Here is a 26,952-nt window from a genome sequence, read left to right as displayed (position 1 = left end):
CATCCAACACCCCCTCAAGGACTGCTGCCTCTTGCTCCACTCCCAGACACTTCACACAGAAAGTGTGTCTGCCCCCCCCCACACACACACACTTCCTGAACTCTCTATGACTCATACTCACAACGAGGTGAGGGACAGAAAAGTAAAGATGTATATTTTTTTTCTGAAAAAATAGAGTAGAAGTTTTTAGGACTGATATGTCATTTTTGCTGAAAATAATAAGGCTGATGACGTGGTTCACAGATGCCATTTTATAATCACTCGACGTGCGAAATGCCGTGTCCCCTGACCATGGCAGGCCTATAAATAGGCATGATTTCACACAGACTTCAGATATCAATGGCGCGCGAGGGAGCTTCCCACAATGTGAAGCTCACGCAAAGTTGAGTTCCATTTGAAAGGGAATATTCTGGTATGTGGAGTTCTGATTATGAGTTGCACATAGGTATGAAGGAGAGGGTGAATGCGTATAAGGTGCTCTGTGATGGCCTGGTGTTACAACGAGATGTGTGTGTGTGTGTGTGTGTGTGTGTGTGTGTGTGTGTGTGTGTGTGTGTGTGTGTGTGTGTGTGTGTGTGTGTGTGTGTGTGTGTGCAGTTCTCTGTATGCTGAGGCCTAAGAGACTGCTTCTATCGAAATTCAAAAGGCAAAATAGCAGAGCTGTGTGCAAACATATCTCACAAATGAAAAAGGTTCAGGTGGTTTAAAGAAATAATTATCATGCAAACTAATTTTTATAGTGAATTATATTCTTTAGATATAATTTTTGCAGTGCCTTTGAATGTGTTGAAATTTCTGACCACCCATTAATAATAAAGAAGAAGAAAATAAGGAGGGAAACAAGGAAAGGAAAATTGATTTTATACCACATTACAGGAAAATGGCTGGGTAAAAAATGGGCAGAGTTACACCTAATTACACAGCAATGTCCCATGACTGTTAAGCAGAGCCAAGTGATTTCATGCCAATGCTTAGCCAAGTGTCTCTGCTAGGTATGATAATGCCTTTCCAAGCAGCTGAATTAATCCTTTGTCCAGAAAACAGTCTGCCCGTCATCACCTCATTTTGCACTGCTAGCCGATTCCAAGCATCTAATTGTTTTACCCATTTGAGTTAGACAAGCCAGTCTTTCTTGAGCTGTTGTAAATCTGACCTCTGAAAACAGGTTGCTGCATGATGCCTAGCACAAACCGATTAGTAGTAGCTCAGTCACACTTGTGGTGATTCAGCAATCATTGTGCCATTTAACCCTTCTTGCTATTAACCCTTACATACTGTTCATATTCTATACCTCAGATTGGTCCGGGTCGATTTTGACCCAGCCAAAAAATCCCCGCATAAAAAGTCTCTATAGCATATTTTGAACCACAAATCTATTTAGAATGTACAAATAGCCTATCTGACTTTAATAAATGGGTGACTAATCCTTCATTAATGTTTCAGAGAACAAGGAAAGTGTTTTTTTTTTTTTAGGTTTTACACCACTCATATATGAATAAAAAAAAAATCTAATATCACACAATATAATGTCCTATTTTTAAGACATGAAAAATAACAGCCATAATGATTTAAACATATTTTATTGAAAATAAAAATGAACATTCTGGAACTGTAGGATTTATTATATACCCATTTATAACCATTACAACCATCAAAGACTTGTCCTCACTGCCATATCAAAGAAAAATCCTCATAACTACTATCTGACTATTAAATAGTTAAATAGGGGCAGTAGTGGCTTAGCGGTTAAGGCTCTGCCCCAAAGCTGGGGAACAATCATCTGCTTTGGGGGGAAGGGAGAATAAGGAAAAGGAGAAAAGATTGAGGAAAAAAGAGAAGAAATGAAAAGAAAGGAGAAATAAAGAGAAACAAGTGATTTATAGGCATCTATTTTGTATTTTTTCCTCAGAAAATGTGCTTTTTTATGTATCATTCAGTTGATGCTGCCAACAAGATGACTCCGGTTCGAGTCCCACCTCAGACAACTATTAAAGTTTGAATTAAATTTTTAAATGATAGTTGCTGCTGTTAAAATTAGTAAATAATTAATCACCATAGTTCACTTCTGTGTAGTTTGATAATGATATTGGTGATTTAATTCGATGCATGATATGGCTTTTCTCTATGCATGTACTGTTATGAATGTCTTTTTACAAAATGATGTATTTTACTGTATTAATGTTATTGTATTATTTTTCATTCTATTGTATTGTTTGTGATTTGAGTTATTAGAAATAATAATTAATGTTACATATGATAACGCTATTACTTATTATTTAAAGATTTGTGCTAAGATGCTTTAAGGTGGTGTGAAAAAATAAAGAGATTATAAAATGTTTTACCACCCAGGCTCACAGGGTAATTACTGAAGCAAAAGTCTGATATAAATCAATGACCAGTTACTGGTATATAAACAATAGAAGTGTATTTTTAAAAAATAGATACAACAAATTAAGAATAATACAGTACAACACACACACCATAACAATAAACACAAGTGATAAATTAGTACAACATGTTAATGCATGAGTATATAAAGACTATAAACAAAACAACAAAAAATACAAAAACTTTTTAAACAATATATTTACATGCAAAATATATACATATAACTATTGTCACGATTTCCCCACGAGCTAGCACTGTAGAATGCAGCGTGTTTGGAAACCCAAAGCGCGAGCTCAAAACGCATACTTTTGGGTCTTCAGTGACATTGAATTTGTTTACTTTCGACATGTGCTTTTGTTATGGTTTATGTCCTGTATTGCCCTTGTATTGTCATTGGTTGTTTCCTGCAGGTGTACCGTCATTGTTCTCAGCTGTCTTGTGTTTCACCCCGATTACGTTTGTCCTTTAAACCCCTCGTGTCTCTTTGCACTTCGTGAAGTATTGAGTGTTATCACCATACCAAGCGTTTGTACCTTGTTCCTCGTTTTGATTCATGTTCATTGATCTAGTTTCTTGTTAATCATTCTCGTTTCTTACTTTGCCTAGTTTATGCCTGTTTGTAGATTGCTTGACCAATTGCCTGTTTTTTCGACCAAGCTATTGTCTCATGATTTGGATTTGTCTGCCTGCCTCTCTTTATTAAAAGCTCTTTTCTGCACTCGCATCCGTCCTAACCTTCATTACGTGGAAAACATGACAACTATATAAGGCAATAAATGACATTTCTTTTTTATTTGCTCCAGCCACTGCTTTTTCTTTTGTTAGAATCTCTGTGTTCTGACAGTAAATAGTGCCCTTGTTTTGGCTATGTCCGGTCTCTGCTGTCCTGTAGTGACCACAGTTTTTTGCAAGTATTGGCCTCCATTCTTCTAATATACTGTATGCATGTGGTTGACATGGCAAATGTGGTTGGATGGCAGAAGCTGGAGGAACACTGCTGGGTTTATGTGAACATTGCCTAATAGTGTGAAGTGCTTCTGGGCTGGGAAGTGGTGGTGGCTGAGGGTTTAGGGATTACAAACACTCTGAACATGGGGTTAGGTTCGAGAGCAAGTGTGATGAATGTACTGGGCCCAAAGGGATTAATATTGGCTGGCTCCATGATGCCTGGAGATCGAGGAAGCATCTGTTTCTGGGGTGCCCACTTTGGTCTGGCCCTCTCAGGTAGGTCTGGGGGGACATGGATGTGATGCACATCTTATATCTTGCTTGAAATTGATCTATCTGTAACATTAAAAACACTGTCTCATTTGACAAGCAACCTATAGACTACATTGTATGGCCATTTTGATATTAACGTTTGCCTATATATACCCTCTTAAACAGGTCATACCACTTCTTCTGAGGGAGGAGCAAGTTTGTTGCCAGCTTCAGAGGGCCACGCTCCTGTTGAAAATAAACACTGATTATATCATCACACTGCATTGACTACAACACTGACATTTTTTCACTTTTGTACCATCTTAGTTTTTTGTTTGGGAATTTTTGTATATAACTTGCCCACTGTAGGTTATAACCAGTGTCTATCAAGTTTTGAGACAATAGGCAAAGGGAAAGCTAAATTCAGCATGCTGAATAATAATAAAATTATCATATATAATAATGGAATTAAAAAAAATAAAACAGCCAGTAAAACATAAAGATGTACAGTTTACAGCCCTATGCATTAATACACTTGTTATAATGAAGTACAATTCATAATGATCTAACAAAAGTTTCCTTAATGCATGATAAACATTCCAAGACTTCTTTTAATTAAGATCAATCAAAGCACACACCTAAATACGACATATATGATTGCAAAACTTACCAACAGTCGATTAAATAAAAGGAAACATGTGCTATCTGGCTGTTGTAATCCGCTACCTTGTGCAACATTACGTCACCTCCATGATTTCGCTCGGCAAATGAAACGTCAATCAAGACGTCACTCAGTTTTGATTGGCGAGTCCATCTTTTAGCCATTTTGATTGGCGCATACATCTTTGAGAACACGTTTTGATTGGCGAGTCCATCTTTGCCTGTCCATTGTGATTGGCTGGTCCATCATTTCATCTAGCGATATTGGCAGGGAAAGATAGAAAAGATGGAAATTTACCAGACAATCATGTTCACAGGTAGTGTTACTGATTGGTCTGGGGTTCAAGCCCCAGCACTGCCGGCTCTGGGTTACTGATTGGAAGGTCGGGGGTACAAGCTTGACCACTGCCAAGCTGCCCCTGTTGGGCCCTTGGGCATGAACCTTAACCCTCTCCGCTCCAGAGGCACTGTATCATGGGTGACCCTGCGCTCTAAACCCAACCTCCTAACATGCTGGGGTATGCGAAGAAAAGAATTTCACTATGCTGTAATTTATATGTGACCAGTAAAGACTCATTAAAATATTAATTCAGTTAATTCAATTCAGACATCTGGGTGCATGCTTGTCTGGTGGAAGAGATGGCACCAGAAGAAAGCAAGCTGAAAGTAGAAAGCAGAAAGGGAAGAAAGCAAGCTCGCAGAGGCAGTGTGATGCTCTGGGCAATGTTCTGCTGGGAAACTTTGGGTCCTGGTATTCATGTTACTTTGACACGTACCACCTACCTAAACATTGTTGCAGACCAAATACACCCCAAGTATTTTCTAATGGCAGTGGCCTCTTTTAGCAGTATAATGCACGGTGTTTTTCAAGTATAATTAAAGGTGTTGACTTAGCCTTCAAATTCCCTAGATCTCAATCCGATCAAGCATGTGTGGGATGTGCTGGACAAACAAGTCTGATTCATGTAGACACTACGTTGCAACTTATGGACTTAAAGGATCCACTGCTAATGGCTTGGTGCAAGATACCACAGCACACCTTCAGAGGTTTTGTGGAGCCCACGCCTCGATGGGTCAGAGCTGTGTTGATGGAACAAGGGGGACCTACAGAATAATAGGCAGGTGGTTTTAATGTTATGGCTGACCATGGTATGATGCTGATTTACTCTTTCACTGTTTCAAATTTCCCACATGACACTTGGCCCTGGGCAAATGTGGAGGTAACACAGGCAATTCTCATTACAGTGTCAAGGTCCCTCTTGAACTCTATCACTACTGTCCCATAAAAAATATACACAGACATGGCATGTACAGTTTAATAGTTTCAAGATTTCCTAAAACCACCATTTTCCTTCATTTGACCCACACTGGTGAAACTAAAATCCATTTAAATAGATATGGGTCAAATTTGACCCGGAACAGCCTCAATGTACAAAAATGTGTAACACCTGTACAAAATTATAACATTTTTTTTTTTTTTTAATTTTTTGCATATTTTGGGTCACTTTAGCTGAAGTCATCAAATTTCAGGCTAAAAAAATGTCAGTTAGAGTTATTTTATTGCTGTCAAATGGCAATACAGGCCAAAACTCTGCCGAAAAGTATGTAAGGGTTAAATGTTTTTCTTTTTTGATTGTTTGTTTAATAGCATTTAATTTACTGAGTTTTGCTTATAAGTGCAAATTGTGCATTGATATTCATTAAAATAGAAAGACAAAAACTGATGAATAGTTGAAATTTTATTATTATCAAGCTATCAAACTCATTATTATCAAACTTATTATTATCAAATTTAATAATGAATTATGCCAATGTGTTGCCTCACTTAATGAAAGCTTTCTCATGTTCAACCAGCAAAACATATGGGGTTTGATCTTGTATAGCTTTGGATGTCAGCAATGGTATCCCAGCAGCAGTACATTAAAGCCCTGCATAATCCAGATATGGAAATCTAAGGGTTCTTTATGTCATTCTGGCTAATTACAGAATTCTACAGAACACTAACTGCTTCAAAGCTCGTTGACATTAAAACATCCAACTGCAGGCAAACAGCATTACGAATGTACATGGGAGAAGCAAAGCATGAGTTTTCCCCAACCGGTTCAAATCTCCTGGAAGCACTGTATAGAAAGGAATGAAGTTTCAGTGCAAGTGAATCAAGAATGAAAACTTGCATGCTATGGAGTGAGGCCCACACATTTGGGCCATGGTTCACATTCAACCAGATATATCTCATGTGAAATTAACACTTCCTAATGAAACAACTGAGCTGAATTTCAGTTCAATTCAATTAAAATTTATTTGAATAGTGCTTTTAACAATGGACATTATCACAAAGCAGCTTTATAAAAATGTATTCATTCAGGAAATACATTTTAAATGTATAACTTTATCCCTAATGAGCAAGCCAGAGGTAACAGTGCTAGGAAAAACTCCCAGAGACAATATGAGGAAGAAACCGTGAGAGGAGCCAGACAAAAAAAAAAAAACCCGTCTTTCAGATCAATTGCATTCCAAAGCCATCTCTGAAGGTTTTTATTTGGTGCCATCCTCAGTAATATCATCTTTAGGCTGTCCATGTGAGGCCATTCTCATCAACAGCAAGTGATTTCCAACTGAGAACATCCAACTGAGAACATCTGGGTTAACATGTAACCCTGTTCCCTGAGAAGGGAATGAGCGTGAGCTTCACACTGTGGGAAGCACCCTCATGCGTGACCGGCATCTGAAGCTTGTGTAACATCATGCCTACTTATTGGCCTGCCATCATCAGGTAACATGGCAGTTAACCGTGTTGCATGAGATAAAAACGGCACCTGTGAACCGCACAGTCAGCCTCTATTTTCAGAGGCGAAGATGCAATTCACAGGCATGCCCCAGTATGACAAAGCTACGTAATGTGTCGTGCCCTTCTCAGGGAGCATGTATAACCAAGACATTCCCTTTCAAAGGGAACTCAATGTCCCGTGAGCTCCACGCTGTGGGAATGACAATACCCACTCCGTCATACTGAGGGTATGACCGTACAAAAAGATCTGAGCCCCAGGGGCACTGCAAGACACTTGAGCCCGGGGTGGAATGTATATCCAGGCTGTAATATAGAATGAATGTGTGTGGTGTAGATCACCCCCGGTGCAGCACACACATCCCGTAAGGGTACCCCTTTGGACAAAGCCTTTGAGGAGGTGACAGCCCTAGTGGAATGAGTCTTTATGCCCAGAGGCGTAGTGAGACCGCGAGCCTCATGAGTAATAGAGACTGCTTCCACTATCCAATTAGAGATGTGATGCTTTGACAAAGCATCACCTCTACTATCACCGCAAAAGCAGAGCAGCAGCTGCTCCGACATACGCCACTGGCCAGAGCAGTGGATGTAAGTACAGAGAGGCCTTACTGGACACAGTAGGTGTAATTTCTCTTGTTCTGGTGTGAGGAACAGAGGAGGGTAGAAATCCTGTAACACTACTAGCTGGGCAGCAGACGTATGTACTTTAGGAATATAATCCGGCCTAGGATATAGGAAGGCCTTGGCTAATCCAGGGGCAAAGTCAAGGCAGCAAGGGGCAATAGAGAGAGCCTGTAGATCTCCTACGTGCTTGAGAAATGTCAGGGCCAGCAGAAGAGCTAGCTTTAGAGTCAGAAACTTCTCAGAGGCTGACTCTAAGTGCTCAAATCGGGAACCTGACAGACCTTACAGGACCACAGAAAGGTCCCAGGAAGGTATGTGTGGTCTGCAGATGGGCCTCAGCCACCTAACATCATGCATAAACCTCTAAGTTAGAGAATGTTGCCCCAAAGCGGCTCCATCAAAAGGGGCATGGCTGACCGAAATGGTGGCCATGTAGACCCTGCTTGTAGAAGGAGCCAACCCTGCTGAGAAACGTCCTCGTAGGACTGTAGCTATTGCGCAGTTCACTTGGTCTAGCTGAATTTCCTTACACCACAAGAAAAAAAGTCGCCACTTGATTTTCTCTTGGATGGTCCTCTAGCATTCAACATGGTCTCTACAACCTCAGTTGTGAGACCAGAATCTATGAGCTGGTGCCCCTCAGGGGCCAGACCCACAGTTTCCATAGTTCCGGCTGACGGTGATAACTCAGCCCTCTGGCTTGAGACAGTAGATCCCTGCGGATGGGAATCTCCCAAGGAATGCTGTCTAGCAGGGATATTATTTCTGAGAACCATATTCTTGCTGGTCAATAAGGTGCTACTAGCAGCAGATGTAGACAGTCTTGGCGATCTCTCGCTGGAATTTGTGGGAGCACAGCGATCATGGGAAAAACATACAGTTGTGACCTCTGCCACATGTGCACTATGGTGTTTAGCCTCAAAGGTGTGGGAGGAGTGAGGGCAAACCAGAGTGAGCAGTGTGTTATTTCCTGGTAGGTGAACACATCCACTTCCACTTGGCTGAACCTCCGCCATATGGACTCTACCACTTGTGCATCGAGCCTCCAATCCGTGGGCCTCAGTCCCTGCACAACAAGATGTCTTCCCCCACATTCCAGTTGCCCAGAATGTACATTGCACTTACTGACATAAACTTGCCCTCTGCCCAGAGAAGAATTAGTTGTGCCTGCCTGAACAGGAGTCACTAACACAATCCTCCCTGGTGGTTGATAAATGAGACCTCTCTGCTGACCTCTCAATTGACAAAGAAAGAATTCAGTGCTAGAAATACGGCCCGCATTTCTAGGTAATTTGCCACTCCAGATGAGGGCCGCTTCAGAGACTGTGAGCTGGACAGCTGTCTAAGACCGTGCCCCAGCCCATGAGGGAGGTGTATGTCATTACCATCTTGCTATAAGGAGATGCCCCTAGAGTGTGACCCGATGCTAGAAACCAGGGACACCTCCAAATTCTCCGAGCATGTAGGTATCTCCAGCTTGACACTTTACTCTCAGAGGTTTTGTCCTCGGATGAAACTACCAACTTTTCAGCCACCACTGAAACGGCCTCCTGTGCAATAGGCCCAATGATATGATGTTGGCTGCTGCTGCCATAAGCCCCAACAGTCTCTCGGAGACTAGTAGTAGAATCATAGTAGAATCATAGTAGAATCCTTATAACCTCTACAAAAGTTGTCCTCTGCCCTGGAGAAAGCATACTTTTGATTGAGGTTCAACCTGAGCCCTAAGCACTCGATGTTGACTCACCAGTTCCTTGGATCATGCTAGAATTAACCAGTCATCCATGTAATTTAGTACATGGATGCCCTGTAGTCACAATGGAGCCAGAATGGTATCCATGCACTTTGTGAAGGTGTGAGGGGATAAAGATAGCCCGAAGGGAATTGATATGCATTGCCTCCAAACGCAAACCTTGGGAAATTCCTGTGACTGGGAAATATTTCTATTTATAAATAAGTGTCTTTTAGATCTATCGTCACAAAAAAGTCATCAAGCTGAATCTGTGGAACAATAAGTTTGAATGTCAGCTTCTTGAACCTGTATGTCCAAAGAGTAGGGTTCAGATGATGCAGATCTAAAACTGTATGCAGTGACCCACAAGCAAGATCCACTACCACATAGGCCTTGCCCACCAACGTCGAGGTGGCCTTACATGGCTTGGATGGCAAAGCTGGCCCACCTAAATTATCTGTCATCAATGGAGAGAGGTAGCTCGCAAGCACCACCTTTGGCATAGCTAAATAGCCTTGCCATTCTTTCCCCACGATGGCTAAATAATCCAACATCGTGGGGTTATAAACACGGCTTATGAATGGTTTTCCCCGGAAGCGTGATATTTTGTCATGCACGTCTTGAAAAACAGGAGTTTTCTGCAGTATGAGGGAGATTTATTTTCACTGGGGAGAAAAAAGCTCATTCGGCCTTAGTAATCACTTCAAGGAGCTCTTTTTATGGTTGAGAGCTACTCTCCATTTTTGGCACACGCTTCTGGCTCCTCAGAGTCAGAGAGGAATAAAAAAAAATGTTGGCATTCCATACTGGAAGGAGGAGTTGTGACACGAGCTCCAAAATACGGTGGAGAGCCGGACCTGGAAGACAGAGCAAGAGATAGGGCAGCGCTCGTCTCCGGCTCCTCTTCCAGATCCATACGAGATCCCCAGGACCTGAGATCTGTGAGGCTCTGAAACTCAACTCAATTTGGCCGCAAAGAGAGCAAACTGCGAGCAGAGCTGCCTGATTGTAAGGCATTCACAATGCACACAGTCAGACCTCTTGAGGGCTGCCCTGGTGTGTTCCATCCCTAGACACTTCACACAGAAAGTGTGTTCATCTGTCTCCATGATGAAATGGGAGCAAGGCATAACACACTTCCTGAATTTTCTCTCACTCATACTTTTCCCTCTCTCTTTTTTTAAAGGGACAGAAAAGTAAAGAGATTTTTATTTATTTATTTTGAAAAGATAGAGTCTTTTTTGAAATGAAGAGTCTTTTTGTGAGCGTTACACAAATGTCGACATGCAGTCTCACTGAAGATTAGAAGGCTGATGGTGCAGTTCACAGGTGCCATTTTTATATCACGGTACCTGCTTAATTGCCACGTTACCTGATCATGGCAGGCCTATAAATAGGCATGATGTTACACAAGCTTCACATGCTGGTCACGCATGAGGGTGCTTCCCACAACGTGGAGCTCACGCAATGTTGAGTTCCTTTTGAAAGGGAACTCCAACCAAAACTAGGGCATTAGGATGGATCAGGCATGTCCGGAGAGCAGAAGGGGTCAGGATCACTGATATCACTGGTGTTTTATCCTGGTCAGTATAGAGGATCTGAAGCCTATCCCAGGAACACTGGGCATGGGGAGGAATACACCCTGGATGGACCACCAGTCTATTGCCCCATGCTCACTCACACATTCACACATTCATTCACACCTGGGGGAAATTTCATGTAGTCAGTGCACCTGCTTTCATGCTTTTGGGAGGTGGAAGGAAACTAGATCCCCTGGGAAAAGAATAAAGGGAACAAAGGAAAGAAGATGAAAATCTCCTCAAACAGTAACAAAACAGAGGAAAACAAAGTGGTAAGAAGAAGGGAGGAGGTATAGCTGTCTTTGTTAACTCAAAATGGTGCAATGCTAGGCACATAACGGTGAAGGAGAGCATATGTGCGCCAGATATAGAACTACTGGCTGTGGGACTGAGACCATACTACTTGCCCAGGGAGTTCTCTCACGCCATTGTTGTGACTGCGTACATTCCACCATCGGCAATAGCGGCACGCGCCTGTGACATCATCCACTCCACCACTGCAAAACTTCAGACACAACACCCGAATAAGCGCACTTATGATTATTAACGGGGACTTCAACCATGTCCCCTCTCTAAAACCCTTACAAACTTCACACAATATGTAAAATGCAAAACAAGGGAGAATAAAATCTTGGACCAGCTGTATGCCAATGTGAAGGGCATACAGCTCCACTGCCCTTCCCCCTCTGGGCACATTATACCACAACTTGATCCACCTTGCACCTGTGTACAAGCCTGTAGTCAAACATCAGCCTGTCACCACCAAGTTCGTAAAGGTGTGGTCCAGTGATGCCAAAAAGGCCCTGCAGGACTGCTTCGAGGCCACGGACTGGGACCTGTTCCTTGAGGATCACGCAGAGGGACTCTCCCAGTGTATTATGGACTACATACACTTCTGTGAGGAAAGCATTGTACCCACAAAGAAGGTCCACTGTTTTTCAAACAACAAGCCATGGATCAACAAAGACATTAAGCCCTCTTAAATAGGAAAAGAGAGCATTCATGGCAGGGGAGACAAAGAGGAGGTCAGGTCAATCCAAAAGGAGCTAAGGAGGGAGCTGAGGAAAGCAAAAAACAGCTTCTGGGTGAGGCTAGAGTGCAAGCTGGAAAAAAAACAGCGCCAAAGAGGTACGGGAGGGCATGAACAGAATTACTGGCTTAAAAATTCCAGACCAGCCATGGAGGGCAGCCTGGAACATGCAAATGAGCTAAATCGGTTTTTCAACAGGTTTGACTCAGCCCCCACCCCTGAGAGCTCAAATGGACATTCGCACACTCCTGATGATGAGGACAATACACGAATCATGACAGACACAGGCACCCCAACGACCCCCTCCCCCTCCACCAGCCCATTAATAACATCAAGCCAGGCTTTCCAAGCTCTGAATCAACAAATCTATGGGCCCAGACAACATCAACCCCAGGCTGCTCAAGGTGTGTGCCACACAGCTTGCAGGTGTGTTTCAACACCTCTTCAATCTTTCTCTAAGACTGAAAAAGGTGCCCCAACTGTGGAACACCTCCTGCATTGTTCCGCTGCCCAAGAAAAGTCATCCCAGTACCTCAAATGACTACAGACCTGTGGTGCTGACCTCACATGTCATGAAGACCTTTGAGAGACTGGTCTTGAGGCACCTGAAGCTGATCGTAAGTGACTCCCTTGATCCGCTGCAGTTTGCATACCGGACCCAAATCGTCGTGGACAATGCGATCATCTAACTACTGCATAGGGCTTACTCACACCTGGAGAGGCCAGGTAGCACATTGAGAATCATGTTTTTCGATTTTTCAAGTGCATTTAACACCATCCGGCCCCCCCCCCCCCCCCCCCCTTCTTGCAGAAAAGCTCTGGGACATGCGGGTAGACCATGACATGGTGGCCTGGATCATGGACTATCTCACCAGCAGACCACAGTACGTCCGACTGCAGGGCAGCCTGTCAGATGTGGTGATGTGCAACACCGGTGCACCTCAAGGAACTGTGTTTTCACCCTTTGTATTCACCATATACACCTCTGACTTTAGCTACAACTCTGGTACATGCCACCCCCAGAGATTCTCTAATGACTCCTCAATCGTGGGCTGCAACAGTGAAGATAAGGAGGAGTACAGAGGCATAGTGTAGAGATTTGTCAGATGGTCTGAGGATAACCACCTTCAGCTCAACATCGACAAGACCAAAGAACTGATAGTGGACTTCCACCGAAACAGAAAGCCCCCAACACCTATTACCATCCAGGGGGGGGGGAAGTAGAGATGGTGGACTCATATAAGTTCCTGGGAGTGCACATCAACAGCAGGCTGGACTGGTCGGAAAACACCAAAGCTCTCTACTGGAAGGGACAGTGCAGACTGTTCTTTTATGGAGGCTCAGGTCGTTTGACATGAGCAGCAAGCTACTGCAGATGTTCTATCAGTCTGTAGTAGCCAGTGCCCTGTTCTTTGCTGTGACATGCTGGGGAGGTGGAATTAATGCTGGGGAGGCTGACAAACTCAACAAGTTGGTGAAGAAGTCCAGCTCTGTTGTTGCTCACAAACTGGACAATCTGGAGACAGTGGTGGAGAAGAGAATAAAAAACAAAATCAGGTCCATTTTGGGAAACCCTCTTCATCCACTGTATGCTGAGCTGCAGCAGATGGAGAGCACCTTCAGCCACAGGCTCATCCCCCCAGGTGCAAGACTGAATGCTTCAGATGTTCCTTTGTGCCGACATCCATCAGACTGTACAACACGTAGCCCGACCCCCCTGACCTTACTTTTAACTTTTGACTACACTACAAATACACTGCTACACTGTTTTCATATGGGTACCATACTGTACTTTTTGCACTGCTCACACATTTTGCACTGCTCAATGCTTCGAGCTTTTGTTATATGCCCACACTGATCATACCATACACGGTTGCTTAGTGGTTAGCACTTTCGCCTCACACCTCCAGGTCCGGGGTTCGAGTCCTGCCAGGGCCATGTGTTTCCTCCCCCACAGCACAGGGAGAACATGCGAACACTGGATCCTGGGATAGGCTCCAGGTTCCCCATGACCCTGAAAAGGAGTAAGCGGTAGAAGATGGATGGATATGTACAATCGGCTACTTGCATAGCTGGACTGTACATTGTTGCTGCTGTATATAGTGCTCATATGTATGTGTCTGTGTGTGTGCAGACACATACATTCATTATATATATATATAATGTATATAGAGTTTGTGCTTATGTCTATACATATTTATAAATCCTATATATACTCTTTATATATCCCTGTATTGTTCTCCTTTCTATCTCTTTTAACTCTTCTTTCTTTTCTTTTTGTCTTTTTTTAAAAGTGACACCCTGTGACACCCTAATTTCCCTAATTTCTCCATCTGGGGATTAATAAAGTATTATCGTATCTTATCTTAACCCAATCTCAGGATCAAACCAGGCACCCACTACAAGGAATCATTCCTGTAAGATTTTAAACCATATTGCTGAGAAGAAACTGATGTAAAGTCTGTGATCTGTGGTATCCAACTAGTGCTCTGTAATGGTAAGGCAAAACTCCTCAGATTTTTTTCCCCCTGTCTGTAATCAAGAGAAGTGTGAACACTGCCATCTAGTGAGACTCAAATGAACACAGTTCAAAGTGCATTCCAGTAAACGATTCTACAGCTCTGTATCCCTCTCTCCCAAATCATCCATCAGCCTACTGAAACCGTTTCCTCCTCCAGCTCATTAGTGCAATGCTGTATCCAGGCAAGAGAGATACATCCTATCAGCCCAAATCAAATAGTGACTTCTCGGAACCTGCACTCTGCCTCTAGCAATAGATCAGCACCAATGATAGCTTTTCTACCAGGCATCTGAAAATAAGAGAGTGAGACAGTAATAAAGCCATTCTTATCACTCCTGTCAGTGTCAGATTCATGCTGTTAGCTTTTCTGCACACCTTAATAGTCCTTTCACAGTAAGGTGTAACAACAACAAGTGTATGCCATTACTAAAAGTTTGTACAGCCCTCAGTGTGAGGGTGTAATGTATGGAAATGGACTGCACTGTTAAAATTTCTTAATGAGCCTTTTATTTGACATGGCACATTCAGTTAAGCTCGAGCTATTCCAAAGGGTCCCCTAAAGAATCTAAATGAATGTGGAAATTATAGACGGGTGGTGAGGGTGAATGTGTGGAGAAAGTTTAATGGCTCAGAACTCTCATCATATAAGTACGTAAATTTGTTAAGCTGTGCTTTGCCCCCATTGTATTCCAGTCTGAATAAACACAATTTCTCTGCCAATGAAGTGTGTAATGTTTTGGGTTTTTTTTTTTGTTTTGTTAGCTTTTTTCCCCCCCAGCATGTGAATATTTGGAGCTGTTTGGTGTAATGAGTTATCAAGGGTTAAATTAGAATAATACATTATTTTAAAAGCACCCCTTACAAATCAGTCATATGAACTTCATAGGTGAACAATCACATGATTCCCATTTTTGAATCGCAAATGTTTTTAGACACTTCACACTATGTTTCCCATACTTGCATCACATGATTTATTTATTTCCACATGTTTTTTTAAATGGTCCATTTATTTTCAATGGAATTTTTCATAGGAATCATTGATTTTTCCAATGGATTCATACATTTTTCACATGACTTTTCACATGTTTTTCATGATTTTTCACCTTATAAATTTTTTCACATGTAATTATTCACGATTTGGTTTATTGTTACATCATTATAAAGAAAAAACGTTATTGTTTTGCACAAGATTAATTTATTTTCATTTGATTATTCCCTACATGATTAATGTATTTTCACATGCGATCTTTTCACATGATTCATTTATATTCACATGTGATTTTTTCAAATGATTCATTCACATATGTTTTTAGTCATTGCATATTATTCACAGATATCATGTTTACTTGAGTTCACATATACAGTTTGAGGGCATACCATTTTGAAATGCACTTTCACAAGTTTTTCACATCCAGTCACATATTGCTCAAATATATGTGATTTGTCTGTAAAGTCTCATTCAGATTTGATTTGTCTGACTACCTCAGCAGCACATTTGCGGTTCAATTGTTCAATTTTAGCATTGACCTTGGTTTTGGCTCTCTTAACATGTAAAAGATAAGTTTGAAATGTCTACAGAAAACTATCATTAACAGATGATAAATAGTAAAAGAGAACAGAAAAGCAAATGTGGATGTGAATGACCTTATACCAGTAAAATCAATGGAGAAAGAGTTGGGTGGTTGTAGGGGAAGGACCTCATCCAACACCCAAGACAGATTGGCAGCAATGATTTGAGTAATATCCATTACAGAGGAGAATTAGTACAATGGCTTTTGTCTGAAATGGACACTTGTCAGCACACAAGGATTAAGCGCCTAGTGCATTTTAAAAACTTGTGATTGTAGTGTACTCGAGTTGACAGGCTTCAGTTCTGACTTCTACTCATATTGTCATACACATGCCCATATATTTGACAATATAAAACATGAGGTATGATGTGAATGCATTAAAAGCTAGAAGACTAGTTGCAGAACAGAGCAAGACAAAGTAACAGACTAATGGAATGTGTGTCTCTTTTGTTCAATGAAATCACGTGCCTTGCCATTGTAATGAGCCCTGCTTCAATTACCTTTCCAGCACAATGGAGCAAATGGACATGCCGACAATGTGATTACCTGATTGCAATCACTTGTAATTTGATTGTCATCCCTATTTTTAATTCAGAGCAGAGTTGCAGGCATCAGAGTTTGAAGTAAACAGCTCTTGGGTGTTGATACTTCTTAATTATTAAGACAATCCAATGAAAGGTTATAGGAGAAACGACTATCTGGCCAGGTTAATTTCTGGTTCATTAAATTATTTTTCGAATTAGCAGGGTGTCTTAAATAAGAGGGCAGAGGAATATAGAAATTGGAGGGGGAAATGACAGTAAATGAGCTGATTTTTTTCCCACTGTAATTAAACAGAAATAAGCTCTGCAAATTAGCAAGCCTTTTGTATGGTGCCTAGAGTGGGTTTCACAATATGTAAAGGTCTTCAGAAAGGAGAACACAATATTTCCCCCAATGTTATGAAGTTACTAGGAGATAAAAAGGATAAATTAAGGAGATAAAGAGCCATCATTCTATTGTTACCATCTTTTAACATGTTATTTCTGAACAGACTCATCTGTAACACTGGTAGCATTTTAATTTGAGTAGTAAAATCACTCTGCAGCTCTGGATATGATACTAGAGAGTAACATATATTGGCAAAATGCATCAGCTTGGGAGGATGTGCATGTAAAGTGCATATACTCAATTTCATTCATTTTCTCATTTATTTATTTATGAAGAGCATTATTGAGTATAATATATGAAATTTCAGAGGATTATGATGAGCCTTTGCTGGCATTTACTGACTGCTCTTAGGGAAAATGTTGTGTGGAGAATTTGAACAGGGTACAGTTTTTATTTTGTGTTTTCCCATTGACGTGGAATTTAATTAAGATAATTATCTTGTCCAGTTGTCTCGTCCATACAGAAGAATCCAATGCAAATAAGAGCTGGCCTGTACCACCTTCAACAATGAATCAGGCATCACCTGGGTGAATTTGGTGATTACTGTGCTCAATACATGTCATAAAAAAGTGACAGCAGCAGGCAAAAGTGGCATGAAAAGAAAAATATTCAAAAGATTCAGCAATTCAACATGCAGCATGTGAGGCTTAATTTTTTTGGTATTTTTGTTTGTTTGGATGGATTTTGAATATTTTTATTGACACTTCACAGTACTTTCACTGACACGGAAGGAATAAAAATGTCGAGCACTAGACTCCGACTCAGCAGGAACCTCTCTTAGGCAATTTAAAAAAAACTAGTAAGTCCTGCAGACAAACACAGTCTGTCATTTGTCCAGACAAAAGCATTCTCCTGGGTTGTGCCTCTATCATATAAAGTAAGCTAATGTACAACGTGACTGGCTGGATGGTACACAGGCTAAACCAGTTCACTGGCCTTGGACCCAGAATACAGAGCTCCTCTGTATTCTCCTTCTCAGCTTCTTCATCATTGTCCAGTGTGCTGTTTGACAGTCTGCCAATTCTAATGCAGCTAGTGTAATGTCCCTTGTCAGCTCCTATAAACTCATATATCTATCACCGAGATTGGCCTTAAAAACTTTCATTATCCGAGCGAATAAAAATTACCCTTGATTTTGGGGACAGTCTGTGAAATGGGAAAAGTGTAGTAGAGAGTTAGATATTAGACAACAGGAAATGATCATGAGAGGGGAGAGACAGGAGTAAGGCTGCTATAAAGATAGTACACACTTTTCACACTTTTTTTCCAGCGTATGTTCATTTCTTCAATGAAATGTGATAATGAACAGCAAATGAATGAACGTCAAATGAAACTTGTTGTTGAAGTAACAAATGAAACCTAAAGAAAAAATGGTATTTGAATATAGAATGTATCTGGCTGCATGGTAGATGGCCTTCCTTTCTTAAAATCAAATCAAATATAATTTAGCAACTCAAGAGCAGCCATGAAACATGTAACAGCGCGTGGAATTGTGTGTGTTGATTCTGTGTTTATTTCAAGCCTATTTCAAGCTCCAGAAAAAAATCTAGATCTCAGATATCTAGTTACAGAATCCTAAGTAAATCTCAGTTTTTGAAAATGTGGTAGATTTAAGAGAGATCTATGCAACTTGCAGAAAGGACTATTAGCAGCACCTCAGCCACTGACTATTTTGTATTTCTCTGTCCTCTGTTTCACATTTGTCACATATATATGGTATGGAATTTCCAATGATCTACACTGAGTCTGTACTAGGGATGTCACTAGAACCGATACTTCAGTACCAAGTCGGTACCAACATTCTTAAAACATGATGATACTTGTTTTTTCTGCATTTCTGTTGGTACCGTTTGTAACGAAAGTACCGGGGTTGCTATTCTTCCGGACCTGAAGGGGGCAGCAAATACGCGCAAGTGTTTTAGTTGGTCCACAAGTGGTGAAGAAGAAGAGGAATGCCTACAAGCACACGGGGAAAACTACAGAAGATTAGCTCCGCCCTGACTCATTGAGAGGAAAGCTAGTATCGGTTTCCGGTTTGCAACCGATGCTATCGTTCATTTCAAACAAAGCGAGGAAACACCTGAAATTTGGCGAAGCACCTGAAAGACGGTCCTATATTTTATGTTTGTTTGAGACAGCTGGCATTGTGGCAGTGAAACCAGCTAACGTTATACGTAATGATTGCAATAGACAGTTACTTGTTAACGATACTAACGCATTTCAGTGTTATTAACTACCTCCGAATGGGCCACCATGCATCGCCATTCAGCCCGTGTCCTGTTCGCTAAATGTAGCCTAATGTCACTAATAATTATTCACATGTTCATGCTTTTAATAAATCTTTTTGGTCTGCCACCATATCAGTGAATTTAAACTAATGCTTGCATTCAGAGTATAAGGTGTGTGTGTGTGTGTGTGTGTGTGTGTGTGTGTGTGTGTGTGTGTGTGTGTGTGAGTGTATGTGTGTGTGTGTGTGTGTGTGTTTTTATTTTATTTTTTTAATTTTATAGCACACCGTGGTATCGACTTTGGTATCGAGTATCGTCAACTTTTGGTGGTATTGGTACCGACTACTAGATTTTTGGTATCGTGACATCCCTAGTCTGTACTACTAAAAGAAATCAAAAGGAAAGTTATTGCTTTGTAATATCCCCAAAGTAATAAACATATTTCTACTATTTTGTCTGTGAATATCAAGTAAATCAGATTATTAGACCTGATGGAAGTAATTATATTGCATATTAAATTGTCACAACATAACAAACTCAGAAAGGTTGGACAGGGAATGAATGTGGATTTTGAAACTGTCAAATCATATAACATCATAATATGTACAAAGTATAATTATTTTTAAAAAACATTTATTATATAAGGAATGGGATATGACTGCTTGTTATAAGGAAATAGTCAACAGTGATATGATGCTTACTGTTTCCAACCCAAAGATAAGATATAACAGCATGTACAACAATTACAATTTTTATATATTAAAGAACATCATGACATTCTTTATATCCATTTATAATAATATTGTAGAATGTTCATGAAGCAAGTTAGTTCCTGTTATCACTTCCATAATAACATGTTTAATCAGCCGTTACTTCATCAGCCTCTCTTTGTTTTTTCTTGAAGGCAATAAAAAAATAGAGCTTGGCATGTTACCAAGAAACCACAATGCTTTCCCATGGTGTAAAACTTAAGCCATGTTTACACTAGTGCATTTTGGTTTTAATACAGTGTTTTATAATGAAAATGATCCTCGTCCACATTGGCGTTTCCACTGTGTTTCAGAAACTATCTTTGTCCACACTATACCACCAAATACTCATGTCACATGACTATTCATGCTCACTGGGCCTGCACATACAAGTGTAAACAGGAAGTTGCTTGCTAGTCACCGGCAGGTACAACAAACTGGCTTTCCATGTAGGGCTTACGCCACTTAAAATTAGATTTGTTGCCAATTGCTCTAATCATAGCTTGCCTCTTGCGCACGTAGGCAGCTGCAGTATTATAAAATACAGAATTTAACTGCACAATGGCTGCTAAGAATGACAACAAAGCCAGCAAAGCTTGCGTTTCAGCCTCCGTGTTGTTGTGTGTACGATCAAGATAGCATAATGGTCATATGGTAGGGGCTTGACGAATCAGGGAAGGATACACAATGATCCAGAAGACCCAATGAGGGAGCGAATGTGGGCAGCCACGCCTTCATTTTCAAACTAAAACGGGGTCTTCGATATTTCCAAAAGTCTCCGTTTTTGAGGGCCCAAAACGTCGGAATAGTGTAGACGACAGGTGTAACCGTAGCAAAAGTTACGCATTTTAAAATGAAAATGCACTAGTGTAAACAGGGACTTAATGTTACAGCTTTACCTTTTGCTGTTACAGAGTTCTGACACTGGAGACTCCTTCCAAAAAGGCTAAATAAACATTTACTCACAGAAAGCTTCACCATGTGAACAAATGCACTTGTTTTTGTGGGGTATCAATCCCACAAGTCTCTGTCTAAGGTGTTACTATATAAATAATAACACATTAAAACAAGACCAATAATATTAACCTGTGGTTTGCTTTGCAGCCAGCACTACTGTCAGATTCATGCTGTTATAGAAAATTAATCAACATCTTCTGACCAATCAGAATCAAGAATTCAAATGTGAAGTGGTATAAGGAATTATAATATTGTCACATTTAAAAATCTATAATAGCTGCAGCTGATAATCTGGAAGTGGTTAAAATCTATTCAGAAATGAAAACAACAGTTCCCTTTAAACATTTACATGTATTGCTTAGCAAGTCCAACATGAAGTAATAATAAAAACGTGTATAAATACAAACCAAGAGCATACAAGAGCAATGTGGTTGGATTTGATCTCATTTCACACAGACACTAGCTCGTCTCCAACCTTAACCTTCACACAATGCCGTACAAAGTAGTATGAATTGTTCCAAAAGTTTGAGTCCATTTTGGTTAAATGAACTATGTATCAATTCTGCCCCTATGCATTCCAAATAAAAACAATAACAATAAAGTAAGTTAAAATTATCATTCTCTTGGAATAATTTTCCATACTTCATTATATAGCAATAAGTAGTTGTTATACATTACCCTGCTGAAGGTCTTTCAGTAATTATTCTTCCTAATGAAGGCCACCACTGTGTCCCTTCCCTCTTTTCCCCCAAGTGGCTGATATTGAAGAGGGAACTAGGCTGCAGTGAAAAGGTGTGGCCTCAATTAAATTTCCAAGGTGAGATCAGAGGACTTTAGGATTCTGGAGGTGAGTAAAATGCAAAGCAGCATAGTTACAGCAGGACAAGCTTAATTAGAACTATTACAGCAGGAGTGTCTAGGAGTCTAGTGATGAGAAGTGATCCTGTAGCAGCTCTGTATACAATCTTGCCTGATTAACGAATGTTAAAAGAAAGAGATGAATGTCCCTGTTTGGAATCAAGCTCCAGGAAAGGAGAAACCAAGATGAAAACAAAATACCAACATGAAAAAGATACCTGGAATTGATTAATGATCAATGTGGCTAAGAGTTTCAGGTTTAAAGAAAATATATTAGACTTGTTTACTTAGAACAGGAGGGTAGATATCAGGGGCAGCGCATACCTAGGGGAAAGTGGGGCAGACCTCCACAATATACAGTATCAGCCATCTTCATAAAGTTCTCATTTGCAACTCCATATATTTTAATTCCATTGAAATACTAATGACCTTTTTTGAGTGACCAGTGATTTTTAAAAATTATTGGCCTTTGACAGATACATAAGTATAAGTCAATATTCCACTGATTTGCTTGCATTTCTAGATGTTGTGCAATCACAGGGCAGCATGTGTACTGCCCCATTTAGCCCATAGAGTTATTACTGCACTTAGTGGTTACAAATAGAGGCCCATTGGAGCACGACTCACTCTGCCCCATGGTTGGGGAAGGAGCAGCAAACAGAACAGTTAGTGACAGGCTTGCCAATTTTGTGGGTTTTACGCCAAATTGGGTAGAGAATACTCTACATTCACCGAGATCTTCTATTATAGCAAATAATTGGAATCAAAGGTAATAAAGTTCCACAAGCATAGACCAATTGTAACTGTAGACAGTGGCTCTACGGTTATAGATGTACAGAATAAATTGTCTTTTGAGATATTTTGCAGATTGGGGGAGGGGAAAGATTGGGATAGGGGAAAAGGATGTAATGGAGTGGGTACTGTCCATATATCAGAAATGCATGTATAACACAGTGACACTGTCTCCCACTCAAAGGCTGACAAAAAGAATAAAAATGTATCTATCGATTTTAATGACCAAATTGTTTTTGATATAGTTGGCCTAGAAATTTTACAAAAACATGGCAACCTCTGTTAATGAAATTAGCTCTTCTGCACGCACCTCTATCACACCTGCTGTATGGAACACAGTTGAACAACTAAGATTACTCAAAACAAGCTGCTAGATAACTGTATTTCGTAAAATCCCAGGTGCTTATTACGGAGTTATTAACTTTTGACTTAAATTTGTTTATGGCCATGAGCCAGTGCTGGTAGATATTATACTTGCTGTATGAAAATCTTTGTCAGAAACCTTATAAGAAGGAAAGCTGTTTAAGTGCTGAATAATCAGATAATAGAGTCAGAGAGTATTATGTTGCACTAACTGTGTGAAATTTGCTTACTTTAACAGTCCAAAAGACCCGTATAATGTCAAACGTACATGTAAAGAGTCGTATTTTATAACTTTTTCGACATTGTGTAAAACAGGGGTAATGGACAGGAATGTTCCTAAGATATAATGTTTTCAATGCTCCTAAAGACTTTAACTATCATTTCAGTCAAACTGTTTAGCTATTCAGGAATTTATTTGGGTGGTAAGTATGGTTTTTGAGTGCATTTAACAACAGCTGTTTAGCAATATAGTAACCATCATAACTGCACAAATTACACAAATTTAATAAAAACATTTATGAAACAGCCATACTGTGTGAATACATGTTTCATTTGATTACATTTGGTTAGGCTAGCTTGAAATACTAAGAAACAGCAGGAGGAAATGAAAATGTACTCTTTAATATGAAAATTAGCAGATCTATTGACATCAAATCTATAAACCTCACATTCAATCACTTTCAGTAACCACTTTATCCAGGTCAGGGTTGCTGTGGATCGAGAACCTATTCTGGGAATACTGGGTGTAAGGTGGGAAAACCACTCAGAATGGTACACTAGTCAGGGCAGGGCACCATGCACAAACATCACATTCAATCATTCATTCACACATAAAGGCAATTTAGCATAGCCAAACAACCTTCTGGAATGTTTTTGGGCAGTGGGAGGAAACCAGAAAACCCAGAGGAAGCACACACAGATGTAGAAAAAATCAGAAGACACTGTGCCTCGCTCCTATAAAGCTGCAACACTAAAAAAAATTCTCAGCTTCAAATGACCATGAAGTTAGGCAGGAAAGAACACTGCTAACATTCAGTCACCTACTGTACAAGCACACTTTCAGAGTTTAATACAAAGAGAGCTCAGTACAGTACAAAAAGAGATAAGCCAGGAAGCAGCAGTACGACTACACAAAGCCACCACTCCCCTATCCACTGCCACAATAGTAGTGTTGGGTCCAAGTCCACCTTTGTTGAGTTTGAGTCAAGACCAAGTCCTTAACCAATGAAGTCTGAGTCCCAAAGGGGCAAAGTTAAACACAAGTCTGAGTCCTTAATGGCCGAGTCCAAGTCGAGTCCGGCAGAGTCCAGAAAGTAATTAAATTGAAAAAAGATTTGAAATTGTAATTGTAAACTAAACACTGAGCTGTAAAATTAATATTTATAACCTTCACAAACCAATGGCAACATAAATGTAACAAAAATACCACTATTACATCATGCCATTTAATATTTTTTAGAGTATTTATTAGAATTTTTTAAATATTCATTAGAGTTACATTTAGCAGCATGTCATAACAACAAGCTTCATGCTTTATTATTGTTTTTAATCTGTCTATGAGTGACAACAAACTCATTTCTGAACACAGCTCTGTTCTTGTAACTTTTTTCATTTTAATTCCTAAAATGAAAAAAAAAAAATCTCTATCAGCAGGGTTTATGAGATTTACTACATTAAGAAGTACATTTAACATTTTACATGAAATCCAAGACTGGAATAATTAAATGCTAATGTTTAGGGGTGGGCGATATGACTACAATCTTATTTCACAACAACAATTTGTTTTCTCAGTAGTTGTTGTTGTTGTTATTCTGTTTCTCACTGTTCAAATAAATCTACCATTAAAATTATAGAATGATTATTTCTTTGTCATCAGTGGGCAAACGTACAAAATCAGCAGGGGATCAGATACTTTTTTCCCTCACTGTATATATATATATATATATATATATATATATATATATATATATATATATATATATATATATATATATATGTGTGTGTGTGTGTGTGTGTGTGTGTACTGAAATGTACTGAAGGTTAATGTTCGGTTTGTTTGTTTGTTTGTTTTTAAACTCAAGTAAAAGTAGTATGATTTAACTATACTCAAAAAAGTACCATTACAATGAACCTGTACTTAAGTTGTCATGGACTGGAGGAGGTGGATGCAGGTGCAAATAATTTGTTGTGTAAAGTAAATTTCAATTAGATAAATAAATATAAATAACGCAAAGACAGTTATGAACTGTCAGAAACGGACACTTAGCTAGATTTGCTAGTTGGATATAGCATGAGAATACTCACCCTCAACTTTGTCTGTGTAACTTGAATTATATAATTTGAAGCCCTTCTTCTTCTTAGTGTTGGGTGTAATAGCTGACTGCCTTCCAAAACTATTAATGTAATTCACATTAATCTGGGGAAGCTCTTGTAAACAGCGAGTGTAATATGCCATACTCTCCTGTTCCATCTTCATACAGTTATCGCCAATAGCGAAACAGCTTCCGGCACGGCACCTGATATAACTGCGCTGGCTGAGACAAAACGCGGAAGCGATTGTGCATAGCACAATGAGGCGGCTTTCTGTGTGTGCACGGAAAGCTCCCTGGTCAGAAAGGGAGCTGTTTATTAATTTCTTGTTATCTTAATTTTATGTTGTTATTTATTTTTTATCTTTCTTTTAATGTTTCTTTTGCATGACACAGACTCGACTGTACTCAGAAAAGTCCAAAAGTCCGTGTCCATGTCAGATTCGAGTACAAATTTACCAGAGTGCATGACAAGTCAGAGTTCCTTCATAATTGGACTCAAGTCCGAGTTCGGGATAGAGTACCCCAACTCTACACAATAGTAGAAGATTGAGTGGGTAGTTCAGGTAAGACAGCCAAAGCTATCAGGCAGAGCTGTAGTGTTAACTGAGTGGAAAACTAATATTCTTTACTGAACGAGGCTGTGTAAAGCTAAAGGAAGAAATCCATATCCTTCTCACACCTGATGTGTTATTTCAGGTCTAGTCAGCTATAAGGCATATAGGAAAATAAGAAGTTTAACATCTTCAGTCAAACTAAAGGCTGTTTATGCAAAAAGGCCTACTGTCTGGACCTGATATATATATATATATATATATATATATATATATATATATATATATATATATATATATATATATATATATATATATAGGCAAAAATCACATTTTACTTTACAAGGTTTCTTTGCTGACAGGGTCTATATTTTGCTCTTAAATGAGTAAAAAGGTTGAATTATTTGTTATTTTTTTAAGCATAGCATAAAAATGACAAAAAAAGAATGACAGAACTTACCTTTTTCTTCCCATGATCTCCAGAAAATTCAGATAATACAACTTCCTGTTGAACATGTGGGATAACATCTGGGATATTAACAATTTTATAGTAACAGACGAGTAAATATTGTTCGTAACCTGTAATTGGTGACTCATGGAAAAGGATGTTACAATTAATTCTTTTTACAGTAATGTAAAAAGAATAACATTACTAATGAATATATTTCAATGTAAAGGGTAGTTATAGTGGATTTACATGACAAATGCTGTTTTCTAAGTCATGCAGAGATTTTATTAATGTTTTATACACATATTTGTAAATCACCCTTGAACTGAGGAGGTAATAGGCAATAACACAAAAATGTCACATTCCACACCGCACATTTTCTTAACTTCTTATTCTTTTGGGTATTGATCTACGTTTACATTCTAATTGATTTGCTGTATATCCCAACCCAGATTGATAAGAAACCCAGCTAAAATGATTTGAGGTCAAAAGTGCTGCTTGTAAAAAAAAAATTAAACCCACCTCTATGGCCAGTGAGCTGATCCCCTGGCCAAAGAGGTGTTTTTTCTTTCTTTTGGTACTTCAGGAGTCTATCTATCTTTGTGCAGATTTTAATATGGATATTAACTGCACAGATGAGAAAGCGGGCATTAAAAACTTGCTGAACAGTGTG

The 26,952-nt window shown here is 39.7% G+C and overlaps 1 long non-coding RNA gene across 3 annotated transcripts; it reads right to left on the bottom strand.

The window, feature by feature from the left end:
- Positions 1-3,165: 3,165 nt before the first annotated feature.
- On the bottom strand, positions 3,166-25,511 carry LOC108257420 (uncharacterized). Of its 3 annotated transcripts, none has more exons than XR_006980970.2 (4): positions 25,273-25,511; positions 21,634-21,796; positions 3,763-3,834; positions 3,166-3,672 (listed from the first exon to the last, which is right to left on the bottom strand). It is a non-coding gene; the product is annotated as an uncharacterized LOC108257420 (long non-coding RNA). The 3 variants fall into 3 exon arrangements; XR_001810452.3 differs by having other exon boundaries at positions 3,782-3,834; positions 25,273-25,510; XR_006980969.2 differs by having other exon boundaries at positions 3,166-3,834; positions 25,273-25,509.
- Positions 25,512-26,952: the final 1,441 nt, after the last annotated feature.

This window comes from Ictalurus punctatus, chromosome 24 (genome assembly GCF_001660625.3).
Source record: "Ictalurus punctatus breed USDA103 chromosome 24, Coco_2.0, whole genome shotgun sequence".
NCBI classification, from domain to species: domain Eukaryota; kingdom Metazoa; phylum Chordata; class Actinopteri; order Siluriformes; family Ictaluridae; genus Ictalurus; species Ictalurus punctatus.
Note: the sequence above shows the minus strand (reverse complement) of the source record. Positions and strands in the feature narration are given on the sequence as shown.